This window comes from Crocuta crocuta, unplaced genomic scaffold (genome assembly GCF_008692635.1).
Source record: "Crocuta crocuta isolate KB4526 unplaced genomic scaffold, BGI_CrCroc_1.0 scaffold25, whole genome shotgun sequence".
NCBI lineage: Eukaryota > Metazoa > Chordata > Mammalia > Carnivora > Hyaenidae > Crocuta > Crocuta crocuta.
Window position 1 is genome coordinate 16,507,326 of NW_027532015.1, and position 17,621 is coordinate 16,524,946.

The following is a 17,621-nucleotide window of genomic DNA, read 5'->3' on the forward strand; positions in this document are numbered from 1 at the left end:
AGTAGGTCTCAGGTGGGCCCAGAACTCTGCATTTTCTCACGTGCTTTCTGCAGTTTTCTAAACCCGACTAACCAGATTTGGGAACCACACTTGCAAAGAATTCAAGTTAGGGACATGAGGTCATGGCCTCATGGACGACATCTTCTCTCTGTCTCACTCTATCTGGTTAACTACTATCCAGTAGTTGTGTTGCTCAGTTTGTTCCCACTCTGACCATCACTGCTCTTTGGACTGTTCTGATTCTCAGGTCTTAATGGATTTACTGGTTTCTCTAGATTCTCTGATCCAAGTAATCCTTTTAATACCCTGTTCCAGTTCACTGAGAAGAGGTATAAATTTTGTTCCTGTAGTTTGATATGTGACAAGGTGCAATGACTGTACTTATCAAATATCTATGCACTCTGGATAGTTCTTAGCCCTCCATTCCCTACCATGTTACTAGTTCTAGCCAAGAGATTGAGAGCTGTAGAGAACACATAATTTGGGGGCTTAGACGATTAAGAACTGGTGTGACTTTACGTCCCTCTTCTCTTCTATAACAACAACATATTGAGACGATATCATCACAAAATGGAGGCAGCTTGCATCACTGAGTCATGGATGAAGAGGAGTCCTTGTCAGTCTCCATCATGTCTCTCTGTGAGCAGTAAATAATTTTCTTTTTCTGGGCCACCAAGACTTCAGAATTCATTTGTTACTACAGTATGGCCTATTCTGTCCAAAACTAAACAGAAACCATGACTTCTGGGTGAAAGGCAACCAAGAGAACTGAGCCCAAGCCATCGCAATGCACTGCCCTAATTTCTTGTTCTCTTTCCTTTCCAATTCACACATAGACATCCATTTAACACCACAGAGGACAAATCATGATAGTTCCACGGGGCAAAACAACTGTGCTGCGTAGTGAAAAAAAATGCACCTCCCACTTAAGTGGTGATTGTTATTTCAGACAAGTCACTTTTAATGGTCTTTAATTTCCTAAATGTTTCTCCTAACTTTTGGACATTCCATGCCAAAGGTGGTGATCTTGGGCAGGGAGCTGAAATGCACGAAGCAGGCAGATATAAGATATAGACGATGGCTGGGGCTGGTACCCGAAAAAGGACAGGTAGAAGAAGGCTTAATCATCTAAAGGTATTCAACTCAAATCAAAGAAAATAATAGCTTTACCTTAAGTAAAAAGCTGGAGCCCCAAACATCAGTCTGCCATTGTGGTGATGGCCTGGAGCTCTGTACCCATTGAATTTCTTGTCAGATGGAAGAGCCACTTTCCAAATTTTATTATGCATATGACAAAATACTACACAGCTGTTAAAAATGTGATGTGGAAAAGTAACAACTGACAGAAAAAAATATATTTGTAAATAAACATACTACATATGTATTTAAAACTACAAAATGGGGTGCTTGGGTGGTTCACACAGGTAAACATCGGCTCCTGGTTTCAGCTCAGATCATGATCTCATAGTTCGTAAGTTCGAGCCCCATGTTTGAGCTTGGGATTCTCTCTCTCTCTCTCTCTCTCCCCCTCCCTCCCTCTCTCTCTGCCCCTCTCCGGCTCAGGCAGGTGTATGCATGCGCTCTCTTCTCTCTCTCTTTCAAAATAAACTTTAAATAAAAGGGAATAAAATGCCTATATTAAAAAATTAAAATTAAATTACAAAGAAGCTATAGTATAACACAGTTTTGTAAAATAAACTGTGTAGGAAAAAGACTAGAAGTAAGGTATGTGCACCAAGTTAAAAGAGTTAACATTCACTTCTAATTACCAGAAAGGATATCTCTGGGTTGTAAGATTATATGGTTCTTATTGACTTTCTTTTGTTTTTGTATATTTTCCATCTCTTCCAAAATAAGCACGTGTTGTTTTAGTAATCAGGAAAAAAATGTTATCTTAAAAATTCATATTTGAGAATAAAGGGCAAATATATAAAGATAGAAGTTATGAGATTTTCTAACATTTTTATTCTAAGTGCATACTTTCTAATGTGTTATATTGTGTGTGGTGCATTTTCAGTCTAGCAATGACTATACTAAATTATATAAAAACTAACCCGGAACTGCCTGCCATTCATCTGCAAATTCTGGTTAAGTTGAAACATACATATTTATTATGTATGTTTTATTCAGAAGGAAATTTTGCCAATTTTAATGATTATCCTAACTACCTTGCAACAGAGAACAAACCACAATTTAAAAATACATCAACAAGGGACAAGTTATAACAGACAATAAAAAATATGCTGCAATTACAGCCATTGAAAGAATGCAAATAATTAAGATCTTTTGTTCTCCAAACTTTTCCACTGTTTATTCATTGGAATGGCTTGGCATTAAGAATTCACAACTGGCCTGAGATGAATTCATTAAACTCTAATCTGATTAGGATTTTCTTTTTTCTCTGCGTGGTCAGGTGGCAATTTTGGCTGGACATTATAAATGTTTACGCCATGTCAGGTACAGTAACATAACTTTGCCTACATATTACATAATGAGAACACAATTCTCAGGTGTCAATCCTAAAATGGCAACTCTAGTTAATAGAATTTCACTTCTGTCACATAATCTTCAGCATGTGAGTCTTACTTTTAATATACATATGCACCAGAGCCAGACGTGTATAATTTCCCAGAGCCACTACCAGTTAAATATAAGTTGCTTTTTTAAAACAACGTAAGGGGCGCCTGGGTGGCTTAGTCAGTTAAGCGTCCGACTTTCACTTAGGTCATGATCTCGTGGTTTGTGGGTTCGAGCCTCGCGTCGGGCTCTGTGCTGACTGCCAGCTCAGAGCCTGGAGCCTGTTTCAGAGTCTGTGACTCCCTCTCTCTCTGACCCTCCCTTGCTCACGCTGTCTCTCTCTCTGTCTCTCCTAGAAATACATAAAACATTAACAACAACAACAACAACATAAGGAGGAGCACCTGGGTGGCTCAGATGGTTAAGCCTCTGACTTCCGCTCAGGTCATGATCTCTCATTCCCTATTCAATTGGATTGTTGCCAGGACCTATGCTTTTAGAGCCCCTATGCTCTTACGCACGGGGCTCTCAGCTGTTCATGAGTTCAAGCCCCACATCGGGCTCTGTGCTTTCAGCTCAGAGCCTGGAGCCTGTTTCAGATTCTGTCTCTCTCTCTTTCTGCTCCTCCCCTGCTAGTGCTCTGTCTCTCTCTGTCTCAAAAAATAAACATTAAAAAAATTTTTAATGACACAAGAAATGCCTGGGTGGCTCAGTCAGTTCAGCATCCCACTTCAGCTCAGGTCATGATCTCACAGTTCATGAGTTCAAGCCCAGCATTGGACTCTTGTCAGCGTAGAGCCCACTTCAGATCTTCTGTCCCTCCCCCCTCTCTGCACCTCCCCTGCTCATACTCTCTCTTACATTTATTTTTAAAATGACATAAATCTCTCCTAAACAAACCCCAAACCCCCAGAACTCTCCTAAGTGTTTTTTTATCTAAATAAATGTTGAGTTAGTGTAATTTGGAGTTAGATAGCAAGATAGGCGAAAAACATGGTAAGGAAGATCCCTTGACAGGAAAGAGGAATGCAGCCTAAGGTCAGTTAGATAAGGAGAATCACAAAACCATCTGGAAAAGCTTTAAATTAGATATAAAATACAATTAAGACCCAATAAAACCTTCAAAATTGACAAGCAAGTGTGAGTCACCTTGCTCTGCTGCTGGGCAGAAAAGACTGTGGGGACACAAATGGCCACTTACAAGACGCTATCACAGCAGTCACTGCTGGGTGACTCTATAAGCACAAATAAACATCAGAAAATTTCCATCTCGGTGAATTTACCCAGAATTTTATAATCAAGAAATCACCTAGGGAGAAAAACAAAATGTTGGTTTGCTATCAACATAGTTGCAAATTTTATGTTATTTCAAAAAATGAAATTGTATCTCTGTTTATGTGCGTGAGAGCATAGGGGCTCTAAAAGCATAGGTCCTGGCAACAATCCAACTGAATAGGGAATGAGAGTTAAGACACAAATGGAAAGGTCTCCACACTCCACATGTTCTGGATGAGATATGGATCCCAGTAAAAAGTAAGCTTAAGGCTCTGGATAGTTCTAGAACAGTGGCTTCCGAGGGCTCTGGGCGCTCCCCAGCCACAGCGCAGGTGCAGTCTTCATGTGCCTTTCCCCATAGCAGGCCACCATCTGGAGCGGCAGCCTGTTTAATGGGAACTTGCTCTGTACTAAGAAGAATTTAATTACACTGGCTTTGTACCGTTTACTCTGTCAGTGTTTGGCTCCATAACTACGATCTTAGAAGCTGAATATGAAAAATAGACGCCAAACTGGCTGTCAGCCTAAGAACGACGGGCAGCATCATATGATCAAAATAGGCAAGGTGACAGAGTCATTTGATCTATGGAAGATGTTCTCAAGTGTGTAAAGACACCAAAATGAACGGTCCTCAACTGAAGAGAGCCAATACATTTTATTCCCTCCAGAGACACACCTGTGTTTCCCATACAGTGATACGACTCCAGTTCTAAGTCTGCAACATGGTGAAAAGAACAGAAAACGCGTCTCTGTCTTAAGCTTCAGACCACTGGGGACTTGAAGGGAGATCAAAGAAGCGCTTTCCTCTCTTGACTTATTTTAGTTTTTGGTGCTTAACGTGCACTCCTCACATTAACAAGCTTAGTTCCATGAAGTGCCTTCTGGGCCAGAAGATAAGACTTTCTTTCCCCTGAATCACGTTTCCTCAATGAGTTTTCAAAGCTGAGGTATAAGCCTTTTAATAGAATTATGCACAATTTCCCTCAACTCCCCATGTTTTCCACACTAAATAGCACTTTGAAGAGATGCTGTATTTGCAAATGTCCACGTCAGGAAAGGAAAGCTAGAAGCGGGAGGCAGTGAGAGGAACAGCAACGACATCCCCACCTTGGGTTTCATTTGCTGCTGAGATCGTTTTGTGCAAACTGAAAGCAGTGTCTCCTTCTGGAAAGGTCAAACTGACTGGGATGAAAACACTGACCGGTCATTAGGGGATTATCCTCCTGGCAGGAGTGGAACCCGGCTCGAATGCACCTCACTCCTGATTGAACTGTCTGGATGACAGGATAAAAACATCTAAGGGACAGGCCAGGACAATGACCCCAGGGTAGCAAAGATGTTTGCACCCCTCCTAAAATGGAGATACGAAAGCGCATGTGTACAAAGGCCATGGCTCGGTGAGAAACAATTTTCTATTTCCTAGTTTTTCTCTTAAAATAATGGATGATAGTTTCTTTGAAATGAGACTTAGGAAAAGATGACCGTAAATAATGTCTCCCATCATGAGTGCTCTTAGCACATCAGACCTGCCAAGACCCCTCGTTCAGCAAATGATTAGAATATTTGCATGTGGAAAATGGAACACAGAGAAGCACAGCGACTGTTCTGATTCTGTAGTTCTCTCACGCCTTCTGCGGATGGGCTGGACGAAATCACACATTTGAAGTAACCGCGGGCTCTAGGGCACCATCTTACCGTTAAAGTCACTCGTGAGAACGAAACGGCTGATTTGAGAGCAGTATTTTGGGGCGCAGGTAATATAGCAATGAGAAGACGGTATTTATGTTTCAAGCAGGGTCTCCCTAGCAACCTCTATGCCTAAAAGTTGCTGATTTTAGGTCCTCTTCTCCATAGAATCAGTGCTTGAAGAGGGGATGTTTAGCAAATCCGTTTCTGGACAAAAACAAACAAACAAGGGCACAAGAGAAGTGCAGCACATGGGACCCCCGCCAAGTTTTGATTTTGACCCCCATTTAGCTACCCAAGGGTCAACAGCTGAGGGTGACATTTATTGGCGGCGAGCCGTCTCCTAATAACATGGCCTCGGCTGAAAACCCAACTCTAATCACCTTTCAAAAATCTACTTTTATATTTAAAAACACACCCGAGATGATAAAACCCAAAACCCTCCAGCCCTTTCTCCCAGCATCACGTCGGCCTTGCCTTGAGCGCACTGTCCACCTGACGTGCCCTGTGAAGCAGCTTTGTGCTGGGAGGTGAGTCCCTCACCCAGAACTTGTTTGTTGCCTTCGTCTACACAGTGTGCACATTCAGCGAGCGTCTCACCAAGGAGTCAAAGTCAGGAAGCGGCAGTTTCAAATGTGTAATCTGGATTTCAAAAGAAAGTTCCTGGGCTTCTGGCACATCTGAGTGTGCGAAGCCAAGACGGGCTTTACTGTCACTGTCCCAGCTGCCATGTAACTTCTCTTGCAAGCTGCTTGATGTTTATTCAGTGTGAAAACTGACATCTCTAGGTCAGCAGAAGTGGAGGAGTAGCTTCCTTGATTTATTTGTTCTTGTTCATGTTCAATTATGATTAGAAGCCACCTCTACACAGCTGCTCCAAAATTCGTACCCTGTTTGCTTCTGGGATTTCTTCTAATGGCACTGTTCAGTGGGGTAACATTAATATTACAAAAAAGGAATCCCTTTTTACAGTTTAGCAAGAAGTAGATGGTGTTCTTTTATTAAAAATGGCTGAAGGGTGCAATGTGTAGGTAATTAGTTAATTCGTGTGAAGTTTAGCCTTAGCGTGTATTTTCCCCTAGAGAAAATTCTTATATGAGCAGAAAGACAAATATGAAAAATTAAATCAAACCCACAGCCTACCTTACCAAACGAATTCTGATCAGCATAACAATACCCTCTCTGCTGCTGGTAAATTTCTAAAAAAAAAAAACATGTGACTCTGCACTTTGGTCTGAAATGATGTAAGGTTACACGAAGAAAATATATGGCTGTTCATGGGGGTTTTGTTTTGTTTTGTTTTTATTACCCCACCCCCGCCTCCTCTGATCAACAGATACTTCATAGGCACAGATAAACTTCATGTTCTTTTCCAAGAAGTTTCTGCAACAGTTTTTGGATGGGGTCATATTACAACTCTAAATATTAATAACACGGCAGGAGGAAAAAAAGAAAGGCAAGCTGTTGGTACGTGTGGGTATTAGCTTGCAGTTTTGAAACCAACTGAGTATCTGTAAACTCTGGGCACAGTTCACAGATGACTCTGGTGATGCATCCAGTTCCTACTGGTTTTGCCGCCTGAGTTAAAAGCACCCAGTTAAAACAAACAAACAAATCTCCTGATTGGCTGCCTTTCATCATTACGGAAGGTCAGGAATGACAAGGAGACAGGATAGGGCCCCAGGGAAAAAAAGATCAGTCATATATCAGATACGTATTTTGACTATACTGTAACTGTGACCATAAATGTGAGTGATTGAGTGGATCATTTTCAAACTGTGGATTCCAGAATTTTAAATTCTATACTATAACTGTGACCATAGATGTGAGTGATTCAGTGGATCACTTTCAAACTGCGGATTCAGAATTTTTAGATTCAGAGTAAACCATTTGCCGGTGCATTTATCATCTGTAATGTATGTTTCATCTTAGAAATATTAAATATTGGCTTTTTCTTTATTTCTTGCTTTCCTTAGTAGAACTAAGAGCTAAGGAGTCTGGACTTGCTTTATTTACTCCTCCGGCTCTAGACCCAGACCAGTGCCAGGTACATAGTTGTTACTCAATAAATGTGTGTTGAATAAATCTTGATTCATCTCTTTTATCTCTCTGTTCTGTGAGGGCGATTCATGATGTGCCTCGGAAATAACTTCAGATATAGCTTCTGAAATGACACTACTTCACAGGCATATGACAGCACCCCATATTCAATTATACCAAAAGCCAAATTTCTACCTTTTAATTTCAACTGACAGTACAGACTCCTAACAATTTGAGGGCTTTAATATTATAGTTTGAAATGAGTTGAGGCTCCCTTCTAATTTGGAGAGTTACTGGTTGGTTATCAATTTGACTGCTTATGAGATTGTTGGTTTCTTGAGTGGAGGCCAGAAATAACACTGAAATAGAATACCCTTTCCAAAGCGCTCCTGTAAAGTCACCGTCCAATTAAAGAAAGCTGAGAAAACATTACTTCAAAGCGCTTTCAAGCAAGTGAACTCAAATCTTGCACACAAATGGAGTGCTGCTTTTATTTCACATAAGCACATGTAGCTGCTTTTAATATAATGTTGATAGAAAAATCTTGTTATCCCTGGAAAGAAATGAAGAATGAATGCTCTGTTACAACTTGCAAACCTCAGGCACTAAATTCTGGGCTCCTGGACTAGTGGACCAAAGTCTCAGCTGCTGTGCTTTGTCTTAATTTTTAAAAATTTTTTAAAAAACGTTTTATTTATTTTTATTAAAAAAATATTTTTAACATTTACTTATTTGAGAGAGAGACAGACAGAGTGCGAGCTGGGGAGGGCAGAGAGAGAGGGAGCACAGAATCCAAAGCAGGCTCCAGCTCTGAGCTGTAGGATCAGAGCCGGACGGGGGCTCAAACCCATGAACTGCAGATCACACCCTGAGCCAAAGTTGGCCATTTAACCGACCGAGCCACCCAGGAGCCCCACAGCTGCTGTTCTCTCTAAAGAAAGCAGTCTTCTAGGTGCCACCCTGGAGCTTCTACTTCAGTAGACAAAAGTGGGGCGCGAAAATCAGACATGCTTACAATCGTGCCATGTGATTTGTACTCAAGTTGTCTGCAGACTTCACTTGGGGAAAAATTAAAAAGTAAGAAAAAAAGGAACCCCGATTTGCAGCAGAGTCTATAAGATCTCAGTTTCCTTGTGAGCTCAGCTCTCATAGATTGAAGTCAGGCTGTCAAACAAATTCCTATATGTTTTGGTTATAAGTAAAAGTAAAATGGCCAAGGGACTTAGAAAACACACAATTGTAAAAACACGTATCTCTCTATTATTCAGAAGGGTGAATTCTATTATTCATTATTTGATTGTCTATTTCTCTATTACTCAATAACAGCGAGGCGCATTTGAGTCGGCCTGAGATGTTGAGCATTCCAGGTGAAGTTCGGCTGCTGTGAAGTATCCTGACTTGACCAGGTCTGAGAGTGTCTATCCTGAAATCAAGGAGGCATTCCAGCAAGATGTTTTGCCTACTCACAGCCGGATAAGGGAACAGGACACAGGCTGCCACACTGTCTTGTTATTGCCATCTCTTTATGTTTCCTGATCTCTGCACTTCATCTCTGGCCCAGATTTCCTTATTGCTATCTGTAATCACATGCTGCCTTGGAAATGTCAGACTTGAGCCTTGAGGAGTACAGTCACTCCAACAGCTTCCACTCTGGGCCCTTCTCCTGTGTTAATAGGGTAAGATGTGGTTAGACATTAAATCGAATTACTGGAGTCCTTTCCATCAACAGAACACTGCCTGAGGCTGGCATCAATAAATGGTGTGGATCCTTGGTCTAGCCAATTGTTCTGAGTAGGAATAAAGTAAACCTCAGTTTATCACAAGTGGGTGTCTATGTGTCCATCAGAACAACTTTGCGTGATGGTCTGAGGGGCTTGAATGTCATTTTTCCATCTAGTTGAGTCTGAGAAAGAGAAAACAAACAAAGGAAAGTTTATCATTGCTGACAGATACACAAATAGTGTGCATCTTGGAACAAATTTCGATCCACATATTACTCTCACCCTCCACATGTTTAGTCTGGATTGCAGCTAACATAAACCAGAATCTGGATCGGATCTCTGGTGTGTTCACGCAACTTGGTGAAGGCATCAACTGTCAAGGCCTCATTGATCCCGATTCAAATGCCCACTCAGGAAATTCATAAATCTTAGCCCCATCTAGAAACTTATAAATCTCCTTTGAATCTCATTAATACGATTACCCACCTGACATCACATAGGTGAAGGGCAAATTGAAACAGTGTTTGCGAAACAAAATTCAACATACTGTAGGCATTTCTGCTCCTATTTCCTTAAGGGAAATTTAAAAATTGCTTTGCAAAGATGATGTCCTATGTCCTTAACGACTTCTGAAGAGCTTGAAACAAAGAACATTTTTCTGAGATATTCCCCCAAATAGAGCTATGAAGGAATGCTTTTAAAATTTAAAGTAAGTCTCTTTAAAAGAAACTTGGTCACTCCCAGGCCCACTAATCTGGTCTTTTGAATGTGAAAGAAATAAAAATATTTCAAATTCTTTATAGATACATAAAACTTCCAGATGGGATAGACTTTCTAGTCCCTCCTTTCCATTTCTTTATTCCTACATCTGCATAAACTTTAGGAAAATAAGCATCTTTTCACAAAAAGAGTCCTGTTTACTAACAATCTATGGTATATCAGACTCTAGACCAGGGACTTTATCTCATTCGGAATTTTCAATCCCTAGAGGTATCATCAACCCACCTTGCAATAAACAAAATGAGGATCAGAAAAGGTAGATAGTTTGCCTAACGCAAGAAGAGCTGGACAGAAAAGTTTGAAGTCGGGTCTATCTGAGTCCAAAATTATTCCTTGGGTTTTGTGTCTGCATGTCCACGTGGGTATGATTTATCATACAAAGAGAATGAACTTCTCTCTCTCTGATCCAGAATGTTCTACTTACTAGTCCTTTGACCATGTGCAAATTACTGAACTCTCTAAAAGGTGAATTTCTTTGACAGGAAAATGGGAATGAGAATTTTTGTTCCTTGCAGTTCATAGCGTTGTTGACGAAGTTAAATGAGATAAGTAATATATGGTGTTTTTATAAGTGCCAAAACACCGTCAAATCTCAGGCTACATCTCCCAGACAGCCAGGGGTCACTGTCACTCTCCTCTCATTGAGATGTCTTTAAGGTGACTTAAATACCGTCTGTAAGCCTTCCTCCCATACTTCACTTAGGCCTCTACTTAAATGTCATCTCCTTACATTAACTTCCCCAACTGCCCTATTTAAAAGGCCACATCACTCTCTCCCTCACCCATTGTAATTACCCATTGTAATTTTCCTCTTGGCACTTAGTACCACCTGATGCTTGGTATCTCCAAGCAAAATGTGAGTTTCACAAGAGTGGACCTTTGACTTGAAGACTGCTATGTCCCAACTTTGTAGAACAGAGCCTGGCATATTTCTAGAATAAATAAAAGAATGAATCTTAAGAATTTTAGACATTATGATAGACCAGGAAATATTGGTTGGCCAGATGATTCCATAATACACCCCTTAAATCACACCATAAACATCTCTGATGAAGCTTATGAAAGCCTTTTAAAGAGACCCTACTAAATCTTGCATGATGCTTTTTCACATATTATTAAAATGGAGAATGTAGATAAAATCAGTCATTTCCTTCAAGACTTCTGACTGATTTCCATTAAAGTTGCTGCCTTTACAATAGCTCCTTGAGTGACTGGTATTAATCTCCTTATAAACTCTCAGAAAAGAGAGAGTGCCATATTCTCTCCATATTCATTTATTCATTCCTTCATCTATTATTTCTTTCATTCATATAATTATTTGACAAATATTTTTAGGGTACATCCTGAGCTTGTCAATATTCTAAGTTCTGAAGCTTTAGCAGGAACCAAAATCCCTGCCTTCATGGAGCTTATATTCTAATGGGGAGAGAGACAGATAGCAGACAGATGGGCAAGTATCTTTGGTGAATGAGCAATGCTGTGGAAAGAAATAGAGTGTAAAAGAAATCGGGAGCTGAGTGGGATGGGGTAGAGAGGGCAGCCAAACCTGGGGATATTAGGGAAAGTCATCTAAAGAAATAAAAGGTTTGGGACACCTAGTGTCTCAGTTGGTTAAGCATCTGACTCTTGATTTCTGCTCAGGTCATGATCTCATGGTTCATGGGTTTGAGCACCACATCAGACAGCATGGGGCCTTCTTGGGATTCTCTCTCTCCCTCTCTCGCTGCCTCTCCCTCACTCTTCCTCTCTCTCCCTCTTTCTTGAAATAAATAAATACGGTTAAGAAAAAAAGAAATAAGAGGTTAAACGGCGTGTAAATGGGGTGTGGGGCAGGATATGTCTTAGAGAGAGGGGGCTACAGGCAAAAGAAGAGCCAATGAGAAGTCCCTGAGGTAGTGGTGGGTGGGGCATACTCTGAGACTACAGGGAGACAGTGTGGCAGGAGCTACTGAAGCAGGCAATTGGGTCACTCAGGACCTTACAGACCTGGGCCCAGAGTGTATGGAGAGCAGTGAATGAAGAAGGGAAGGGCTACTTGATAAGAAGGGTAACAAGGGAGTGGGTCTTCGAAGGACACCATTGGAATTCAACTTTACTTGGGGAGATGGAGGCCAGCAGAGGAGTCTAAGGGGACCAGTGACATAACTTTTTGGAAGATGATTCTGGTAGCTGTGTTAGCAGTCAGCCACGGGGGGTTAGAATCTATGTAAAAGACCAATTAGGCCGCTATGAGAGAAAGTGGTCAAGGATGACGCCAAGATTTGGGGCCTGAAACAACCAGCAGGGCTAAGTTGCCACACAATGAGATGAGGAAACGAGAGGAGTTTAGGGCTTGGAGAAAGTGGGATTGGAGGCACTCAGTCATAAGTACCAGAACTCATTTGGCCAATTTAAGCAGCAAAGGAATGGAGCAGCCTGCAGAGCTGCTGCGGGAGAGCCAGGACTCCAGGCTTGGAGGCCAGCAGCCAGGAACACATCTAAACAGCACCGCAGGCTGCCGCAGAGGGGCCTCCATGGCCGTGGCCACTGGGCAGACACAGCCCAAGCCCAGGCTGACATCAGACACCTGAAACTCCACCTCCACTGCCTGGAGCTCTAGCCCTCACTGTGATTCTCACCAAAAAATAGAGAGAGTATTGCATATGCTCCTGCTTCTCGCTTCCCCCTCAGCTACGGGGCACCTGAAGGCAGAACCTGGTCACAGGTAGCAGAGGAGCCTGGCTCACAGGTTTCTGGTTTCCAGCTTGAGGATTTGATGGCACAACCCCCCAAACAGCTATTCACAAGGGCATGACAAGCAGCAAGCAGCAAGTCTTGCTGTCATGTCAGCAATGCCATCATTGCTTTGCCCGAAGCAAAGCATTTGCTCCCTGAACATTTTCTTAAAGAGGATATAATTTTTTTCCCCACCTTCAGATCTGGATGAGGTTTCTTGTGGAATATATGCCCAGTCCTGCCCAGGACCGGGTGAAGGCCTGAAGCATGGTGAAAACTACATCACTCTTTGGGAAATGGTGTTGTGAAAAACAGTGACAAGATGTTTGAAACCTAGAAGTCAAAAAATTTCAAGAGAAGGATTAATAATGATCTTGAGACATAGAAGGGAATATATAAATATACAAATGGCTTATGATAAATGGCTTAATTGAAAATGGTTTTATCAATATTAAAAATCTGGAGATTTGGGAAGCCTTAGTCTACTATTTCTTAAGAATAGTCATTATCCGGGGCGCCTGGGTGGCTTAGTCGGTTAAGCGTCCGACTTTCGCTTGGGTCATGATCTCGCGGTTCGTGGGTTCGAGCCCCGCGTCGGGCTCTGTGCTGACTGCCAGCTCAGAGCCTGGAGCCTCTTTCGGTCTGTGACTCCCTCTCTCTCTGACCCTCCCCTGCTCACGCTGTCTCTCTCTCTCCTAGAAATAAATAAAACATTAAAAAAAAATAGTCATTATCACCAGATAATATTAACTATTTATGTTATCATTTATTGGGAGGTTATCAATGCTAAATGCTACTATACAAAATTTTAACTTTCAGCACGTCATTTGACTGTAATACTAACCCCATGGAGCGGGACTAGGCTCAGAGAGCTTAAGTACCTTGTCTAACTAGTAAATGATGAGACTCTCTAAGTACTTAGTCTACTTATTAGATGATGAGATTCCAATGTCCTAAACTCTTAGCTACAAGGCTACATGCCCCAATTTCATCTCTAAGAAAACACAATGCCAAGTTAGAAACCAGGAGATACACACCCTAACAATCCACCCCCAAATACTCTCATTAAATGTATATTTTAACTTTCTTTTTCTTTGCTTTTTAATTTCTAAATGTTTATTTATTTTTGAGAGACAGAGACCGTGAGAGCCAGGGAGGAGCAGAGGAAAAGGGAGGGAGACACAGAATCTGAAACAGGCTCTAGGCTCTGAGCTGTCAGCACAGAGCCCGACGCAGGGCTTGAACCCATGAACTTTGTGAGATCATGACCTGAGCCGAAGTCAGACGTTTAACCAACAGAGCCACCCAGGTGCCCCTTAGCTTTCTTTTTCAAGTATCATTAAAATAATCTGCTAGGAATTCATTTGTTTTTATTAAAAAAAAAACACATCTGTGTACAAAAACATTTAGTCCAGTTTTTCTTTCTTTCTTTCTTTCTTTCTTTCTTTCTTTCTTTCTTTCTTTCTTTCTTTCTTTCACCCAGCTTTCTTTGTAAGAGAAAAAAAAAGCCTGGAAATGTAATCATTAGTTAGGAGCTGATCAATAAATTGTGACATATCTCCATAACAGAATATCATGAATTCTCTAAAAGCCAGGGAAGATCTTTAAAATATACTTTTAAGTTAAAAAAAAATCTACATGGAAAATAGAAGCCACAGTGTGATTCTATTTGTAAACTTATACACATAGATTTATATGCTTACAGATGCATAAAACATTTCTAGAAGGACACATAAACTATCAGAGGAAGGAAAAAAGGATTTGTAAAGGGTAAGAGACCCTTTAACTTTCAGTTTATACCTTTCTCTATGGTTTCAATTTTCTATGTTGTGTATAGATACATTGTATACTTACAGAAAGTGAATGTTTTCAATAATTTCTGGATTTGAAATGTTGGTGAGTCTTTTGGAAGAAGTCATTTTATGCCTTCTTACCCTTCACTTTAAAATTATGAAGCTGCAGGGAACATTATATTGTTTTGATCTTTATACTAGATGTTCTTATTAGTCTTGATTGTTCCTCTTAATATTTATTCCTAATCCAAGTTGCATAGCACTAATATGCAGTCATTTAGTATAGATGGTCTTTTCCCTCTAAATAAAAAGAACACAGAATTTTACACCAAAAATGGTCAAAATGGTATCTTTATGTTACGTATATTTTACCACAATTAACAACAACAACAAAAAACCCCCCAGAACTTCATAACATAAAGTATTCTATGGAAGTTTAAATCCTAACTACACTTCTTTGGTGCCTGCCTAGTGCCAGGCTCTAAGAAAAGCACTCCACTTGTTTCTCTTCCTGAATCTTCCGATTTCTACAACCGTGGTGCTTTTACTGCCCCTTAAAAACCTAAAAACCAAATGACTCCTGGGTGGCTCAGTTGGTTAAGTGTTGGATTTTTGATTTTGGCTCAGGTCATGATCTCATGGTTCATGAGTTTACGCCCTGCATCAGGCTCCGTGCTGGCAGCAAGGAGACTGCTTGGGTTTCTCTCTCTCTCTCTTCCTCCCCTGTGCCGGCTCTCTCTCTCTCTGAAAATAAATAAATAAACTTAAAAGGTCAAATAAAAAGAACTCTGAAAGAAATGACTTTCCCAAGGGCATGCAGTTGGCAACAGGTGAATGCAGAGGGAGCCTGGCCACAGGAGCCGGTGAGCTAGCACATTACTCCTTACAGCCTCTCAATACAGACGAGTTTCACTCCTGGAAATGTGACTGTGACATTCCCAAAGAAATTTGACTCACTCTTCCTTATACATGCATAGTGAAATGTGAAGCCTAAGGATAAAAATTATTTAACATAAGGATCTGGGGACTTTCGGGCTATATTTTCTGATTTACACATTAATTTTCACAACAGTACTCTGTAACTCATAGTATGGTTACTAATTGATAGGTGGAATTTTTTCCATATAGAATAAGTAACTGGAGTACACTGGCTCATTAAATTTTCTGGCTCTATAGTAATGCATAGGAAAAGTACTGAAAATATTCTAAAATATATAAGTTCACCTTCTTAGTAGAAGAGCAATAGGATCTTCTTTAGATAAAAGAATTTCTTATGCAATCATCATAAATTTCAGTGATCATTGTCTAAACATATATTAAGCTGAATTTATAGTGAAACTGTGCTATATCCTGAAAATGTGTTTTTTGACACTAATTATCAATATGGGCTTGTTTTACATAATTTTCTCCCATGTTTTCTAAAACTAGAATTTTCAAAATAATTCTGGCTAATCGGATGCCAGTTAATAAGGTTTGGCTACACACGAATGTTTCTTTCTTTCTTTTAATTTTTAAAAATGTTTATGTACTATTTTGAGAGAGAGAGACAGCACGAGCAGGGGAGGGACAGAGAGAGACAGAAGGAGGCTCCAGGTTCCAAGCTGTCAACACAGAGACTGACGCAAGGCTCGAACTCATGAACTGCGAGATCAAACCCTGAGTCAAAGTCAGATGCTTAACTGACTGAGCCACCCAATCACCCCTCACACTAATGTTTTGGGGAGTTCAAAAAAATACATAATTCTCGAATTGTTAGGTTTGGAGAAAACTCTACAGTGAAAGACACTAAATCAGCACAAACACAAAGCATTGTTTGTAAAACAGAGGAGACTGTACTTTCACAAAATACACATTCCTTCCACACCCTACACCCCCATCCCACCTCTCACCCAGGTACTCCTTTGGAGAAGACTGATTCTGGCCTCCCTTGCCCCTCACCTATAGTTACTCTGTTTTCTCCCTTTAAGTCCCCTCACTACAGAGAGAGAGAGAGAGAAGGAGAAAGAGAGAGAATGTGTGTTATAGGATCTCTACTAGTCAGCTGGTCAAAGCTCTTAGCTAGTGTAGACATGCCTTTGGCAGCATTCCTGACTGACAACAATCTAGTCTGAATGTTATTCCTTTTAGTTTATAGGGACCTCTATGTCATTGGAAATCCCTTCCTCCGTCAGATCATTCTAATTGCTATAATCTTTCTGCCCCACCAAACAGTCAACTATTGATACTAGTTCTAGTACCTGGAGCCAGAAGATGAACACTCACTCTTCCTCAAGTCGACTTCTCGAGTCTTCTTTGCCTAAGACCTGTCCTTATCTGGTTGGGGAGTTACTAAAAACGATAAAGTCAGAGGCTAGGCAAGGCTCCTTATAACCTCTGAACAAAATTTATGTTGGCATGCGTTGCCTTGTGTTACAATATAAAGCATCCCAGAGTCGATTTTATTTTTAACCTGGATGGGAGTTAATATTTTGCTTTCTGGAATTGAACAATGAGAGCAAATTCTTCTCAGGTATCACATCCAATGGAACTATGCTAAAAGCCACACATAAAACATATTTCAAACAGTCAACATTCATTTCTCCTTGAAGAGTGCCTACCAGAGTCCTTAGCTCCCAGGATGAATACAGAAAAACTGATGTGCACAAAAATGATCTGCACACACAATTATCAACACATTAGAAGGCAGCACAACAGTCCAAGATAATAAGCAGATAAAAAATTGCATAATTAGGTCTCAGAATTTCTTTACTTGTGAAATGTGTGTGATTCACCTGGTGATTCTCGGTGTAGGTTATGAAACGTTCACCTCTCTTAAAATGAGCCTGGTAAGAGCCAACCAGGCTTCATGCTTTACCAATCTACTGGGTGTTTGTTCTGCTGGGTATTATCAGCCAACCAGCGGAATTCTGTGTGTGTGTGTGTGTGTGTGTGTGTGTGTTTGTTTGTTTTTTTGCACTGATGCGATGTATTTTCTTAGTTGTCTGAACAGACAAGTTGTTTTGGCCACGGTGTGGAGAAATCTGGAGATGGCTTTAAAGAGGATAGATCACTCTTCCGAAGAAGGACTATTATACGGTCGCAATCACTGATGAGA

General features: G+C 40.7%; 1 long non-coding RNA gene across 1 annotated transcript; it reads left to right on the plus strand.

Annotated features, from left to right (window-relative positions):
- The first annotated feature begins 5,439 nt into the window (after positions 1 to 5,439).
- Positions 5,440 to 9,341, plus strand: LOC144241596 (uncharacterized). Its single transcript, XR_013338118.1, has 2 exons — positions 5,440 to 5,546; positions 8,845 to 9,341. It is a non-coding gene; the product is annotated as an uncharacterized LOC144241596 (long non-coding RNA).
- Positions 9,342 to 17,621: the final 8,280 nt, after the last annotated feature.